This window comes from Phaseolus vulgaris, chromosome 11 (assembly GCF_051622355.1).
Source record: "Phaseolus vulgaris cultivar YP4 chromosome 11, ASM5162235v1, whole genome shotgun sequence".
Classification (NCBI taxonomy): Eukaryota; Viridiplantae; Streptophyta; class Magnoliopsida; order Fabales; family Fabaceae; genus Phaseolus; species Phaseolus vulgaris.
The window spans coordinates 43,188,405-43,194,326 of record NC_143508.1 but is presented as its reverse complement, the minus strand read 5'-3'; positions in this window follow the sequence as shown (position 1 = coordinate 43,194,326).

Genomic DNA, 5,922 nt, shown 5'->3' with positions numbered 1-5,922 from the left:
ATACTAAAACCCATAATCTAATGGTGAGTTTTAGACAACCATTAGTTTAGAGTGCTTCTTCCTACACCTCCATCCCTTCTTCAGCCACCTTCATACATTTTTAAAATTCTAAAATTGTCCTTCAATAAAAAAGATAAAAATAGAAAAATTGTTTTACCTTTCGTCGCAGAGTGAAAACGAAGGTGTTTGGTCCTTGGTGCTTGTTGTTGCTGTAGTGGTGGTAATAACGGTCCTTGTGGTGGTAGTGGCAGTGGTAACTGTGGTGGTGGTGCCAACAGTGTTGTTGTGGTGGTGGTATTCACGGCTCGTCATTCTCTGATAAGTCTTCAATCGGTGCTTTATACACTTAATCCGCTAGATCAACGAATTATATAATATGTAACAATTTATGCAAAGCAATGAACTTCATGTTCTGCACCACTATAATTCAGAATGTTTTTCAAATCCGTAAGACAATATTAAAGTGGTCTGGATTAGTTAATTCAGAGGCCTACCGGATTCAGAACGAACATACTCACTTTTTTAGATTGTGTAATTCGGTACAAAAGGAACTATGAATTACATAATCCGGAAGTCATTTTAGAACTTCAAATATGGCTTATGGATTATGTAATCCGGAATGTAATTTGCTGTTATAATTTGTGTTATAATTACGGATTATAAAATCCAAAAGTCATTTTAAGGTTGTCAAATGCATTACAGATTATCTAATCCGGAAGGTATTATTTGACTTATGGATTACACAGTTCCTCTACCAAAAGCTACAACCAAGAATTCGAAACTAACCTCTTTGAATGTTTGTGTTGGATGAAGAGTGATTTGGAGTTTAAAATGGGAGTGAGTGGTGTTGCTTTGAAGGGGAGGGTGGGGGCTGCTGGGAGAGGGTGAATGTTTGTTGGTACTTTAAAGGAAAGGGGGTGAATGTTGTTGGTGCTTTGAAGGAGAAGGGCTGGGTGTTGCCGCTTGTGCTGCCGGTGGGGTGAATGGCAAAGTGTTAAAACAATGAGAGTGAAAAGGTAAAATTAGGTTTACTTTTAATTTTTTAATATTATTTACTGAAGGGTATAATAGTAAAACCAAGTTTACTATGGGGTGGTTGAATAAGGGATGGAGGTGCAAGAAGAAGTACTCATTAGTTTATTACGTACAAAGGTAAAAGTGAAACCCGACACTAATTTAGTGAGGGGATCAAGAATTTGGAATCCTGCTGGGAGGGGAAGAAGTTGAATTCTCTTGTTTTGAACATGATCTCGGACGAAGTGGATATCTAGTTCAAAATGTTTTGTTTTAGAGTGTGTGATGGAGTTGGCACTTAGAAAAATCGCACCAAGATTATCATAGAATAACTTCAGTAAGAAGAGATTTGATTCACAAGAGTTCAACCTCTATGATTCTCCTAGACACTATCTTATGTTTATGTGTAAATCAAGAGATGAGTTTCGTGCCATAATAGATGCAATATCTTGTGGTGGACTTCCGGTCATCAATATCAACACCCCAATCCTAATTCAACAAACCGAATGAGAGAAGACGATGATCGTTGTTGAAGAAGTATGTTGGAGATCCCACATCGATTAGAGATTAAGAAATTTCATAGTATATAAGTGAGTGCAAACCTCATCTTATAAGTCAATTTAGTGGGGTTGAGTTAAACTTAAAATTCACATAAACTTCTTAATATGGTATCAGAGTTTTATCAAGCCACCCGCTATCGGGTCTCCTTCTGATATGATTCCAATAGCAAGATATAGATGATTCTTTGACATTTTATGGAATCAACTTGAGTTGGAGATAGCTTAGGCACTTTTAATAGAATTGGATCAATGTTCTAAGTTTCAAGAACTCACCAAAACTTGCACCAAACACCAAACTCACATGGAAGACCCATTTCTTGCCAATTGAACCAATTAAAAGATGTAAAAATGCAAATGAACCGATTAAATTGCTTAACAAATGAAATGAACCGATTAAAATGCTTCAAAACTGAAATGCACCGAACAAATCCAAGGAGAAAGAAGATGAATCGATTGAAACATGAAAATAAGCAAGAACACCGAATAGAAAGCAAGAAAGGAACCTAAGACATGTTTAGGAATTCAAATAGGCACGGAAATGGAATGAGAAGATGGAGAAGAAAGAGGACTTATGTGGTTGTAGTTCTTGGTTGATGAACACGCCACTTGAAGTGTGAATGCTCCAAGATAAGTGTGCAATGCCGCCACTTGAGAGAACCAAGGCACTCAAGATGAGACTAGGAAGAGGAGAAATCAAATCTCACTCACTCAATCACCAAATTGGGAGAGTTTCTTTACTACAAATTCCAAATCTCAATTGTGAATGACCTAAGCCCTCCTTTTATAGGAGCAAGGGCTGGTCATGAAGCTTACAAAACAAGCTAACCAAAAGTCCCTTGCATGCTACTCACTTCTAGCACCCAAAGTGAAGCATGAAGAGTCACCTTCTAGAAAATTCTAAACTAATGCCTAAAGATGCTTTTACAAAAGAGGTATCTAAGGTTTCCCTCTAAGCACCTTTCCTAAAAACTATGTATTTAAACATTCTATATTATTTACAAATTTATAAAAGAAACTATAAAGAGAGATATTTAAATGAAGCCTATTCTTGAAAGCTTGTAGACTTCTTTGGCTTTATGGCTTGATCCTCTCTTTATTTTATGTCTTTTTTTTAATTTTGAAAAGACTAGAAGGAAGAACTTCAAATGTGTAGGTGAATGACCTCTCCCTTCATTAATAAAAGCCTCCTTTATTTGATTCTCATCACCTTCTTAATAAAACAATCTATTTTGAAGAGTGCCTTTGAGGTAACGTAAGATGCATTTAAATGCTTGCCAATGATGCAAGCGAGGATCATGCATGAAATGACAGACACAGTTGATGGAGTAGGAAAGTTTTGGTCGAGTTATGAGAACGTATTGCAGAGCTCCAACCAACAATGTGTAGAGAGTGGGATCAGTGAAGGGTTCAAAGGATTTTTGTTAAAGACGAGTAGACAAATTGAGATCTCCGATATCTATTTTTGTTAGTTGAATTTCTAGGAAGTGGTAAAGCGGGCCTAGGTCTTTTAAAGCAAAGGAGGAACTGAGGTTGTTGATGAGGTTAGTGATTTCAGAAGGAGAGGAACCTATAATTGTGATCAACGTAAATAAGAACAAATAAAGTATAAGAATTGGTAAATTTTGTAAATAGAGATGTATCACTTATCGTATGATTGAAGCCAAGTTGTTGTAAGGTAGTTTTAAGTTTGGAAAACCAAGATCTTCGGTGCTTGTTTGAGCCCGTAGATAGCTTTATGAAGTTGGCCCAATGACTAGGCATAGTGGTATCATAAGCAGGCAAAAGAGTATTATATGCAGGTGTATCAGTAGTGATAGCTTGCGAAGGTATATCAGTAGGACAAGCATTAGAGTTATTAAGAGTGTAAGTATCAGAGACATGTGAAAGAGTCGTGTCATGAACATGATCATTATTGTGAATGATAGTAAGAAGGGGCCAAATAGTGGAAATGGGAGAAGGAGAAGGGGTGATACACGCAAAACATAATTGAATATTAGTGGAGCAAGGAATATTACAGTTCATCAATATTAATTTTATTTTTGATAAATGAAGCAGCATTTACAAAGTAAGATGTAGATTGATATAATCAAGGAAACACTTACAAGCCATGGTGCCTTGAAGAAGAACTTGATTAGTGGCCAGATGTAGAACACAACATCTGTCAACGTCAAATTGAAAGATTATTACATCCAGATTCAAAACCAAGTTCCTTCAGTGACTTAAGAAACTTTAACCACTACACCAGACAAATTCTTTAGTATTATTATGATTTTTATTATATGTTCCTGCCACTTTGACTTGGACACCTTCGCACGTCTCTACGAGCTACGCTTCATGAACACCTTTGCTTCTATTCCAACGTTGTCCTCCCTCCTCCGCGAACACCTGAAATAGAGAGACAAATGGCGCCCTCGCGGCCGTTTGCACTCTGACGATCAAGTCAGCTACTGGACAGGAAACACCAAACACCTCTCGTCGCAGAACACCGTAAGGTCAATGTTCAGAGAAATGTGTAACTCTCAATGCTCTCAAACTTAGAATCTGTAAAACGTACCTCATTCTGTTTGTCGTAAAACCTTATATACCTTCCTAACGTTCCTGTCCACGTGTCAGCCTGAGACTTGCGTATCCTGTGGACGCTCCTTAGCAACACCCTTCCCAATCTTAGGGACTTCTCAGTGTGTAAGATTGCCCTGCCAGAGTACAGCTCGCGCGGGGTGACTACACGGGTGTCAATTCATACGCCCCTTCCTTGAGTCACACGCCCTGGGAGTTAACTGCCTTCCTTGCGTGTCATGCATGCGGATCACCTCCTAGGACGTGACCCTTCACGGATCGTCTTTGTCCCAGCAGCTTTCCAACGGTGGTGCGTACTGCTGCGTCCCTACCCCTCATGCACAGACCCTTCGTCAGTTAGGTCTCTTCCTTCTGGTACTGGGGGTGTGGCCTGAAAACCACCTATCTTTATCTATTATTGTTGTTTGGGATGCCGAGGCTCGAGGCCTCCACACCCCTACCGGGCCACCTCCTATTGTGCCGCCTCCTCCACGGTTATCATTACCCATGGGATCAGGAGGGGACACCCCCCTAGCTTGGGCGCATTCATGGTGCTGAACCTGGGCGACACCCAAGACTGGTCAACGCCCGAAACCATAGACCTTAAAGAAACTCTCTCCTGCCTTGCAGTACTTCTAGTGGATTCCTCACTTGGGTCCCACCATGTTGACCTTGGTCAACGCCCGAGGACCGTACGGTACATTATACTTATTATTATTAATAATATTAATATAATTTATATTATTATTGATATAATTTATATTATTATTGATATAATTTATATTATTATTGATATAATTTATATTATTATTGATATAATTTATATTATTATTGATATAATTTATATTATTATTAATAATAAGTATAAATTATATTAATAATAATATAATAAGTATAATAAAAATCATAATATAACCAGAGAATTTGTTTGGTCTAATGGTTAATGCTTCTCTGATCACCTAAAGACTTAGGTTCGAGTCTTGGATCTTCTTTTCTTGTTTTTCATGCTTGTAATGACCAACATGAGTGGATAATTGTCCCATTTAGGATTGAGAGTAATTTGATCATTGGTATTGTCATTTCATTTGTAATGTTTGTTTATCATGATTTTTTATCCTTAGATTTGACTGAAAAGTATATAAGTTTCTAACCTAAATAAATGTTAATTGCTATCAACATCTAAACTTTAAGATAAAGTGTTTTTTATAAGTATGTGAAAAATCGATATTTAGGAAACTATCTTAATAATTTTATATGCGAAAAATCTATATAAATGAATTTTATATGGACATCAATATCGATTAAATGATATAATATTATTATGTTTTTCAAAATACAAAAAGAGTAAGAAGAATGAATATCAATCCCAATTTTTCTAATTGAATCAACAACTCTTTACTTTACTTTATTTACATTCTTGCAATATTTGAATTTAAATAAAAATAATTTTTTTAAAATATTTTACATCAATTACTTTTTTATAATATTTAATTATTGTATTGTATTTTTTTTAATTATTACTACTATTATTATTACTTATTTACGAATTATGTACTTGCTTTTATTAGAAAATTGAAATTTTCCTACAATGTTAAATGAATTATTGAGTTACAAAAATGAAAACTTTGTTCACTCTCTTTCAATCATTCAATATTTTAATTTTAAAAATAATAAATTTATATTTAAATATTTTGCATCAATGACTCCTTTATTGTATTATTTATTTTATTGTATCATATTTTTTTTAATTATTAGTATCATTATTGATTTACGAATTGAATGCTTGGTTTTG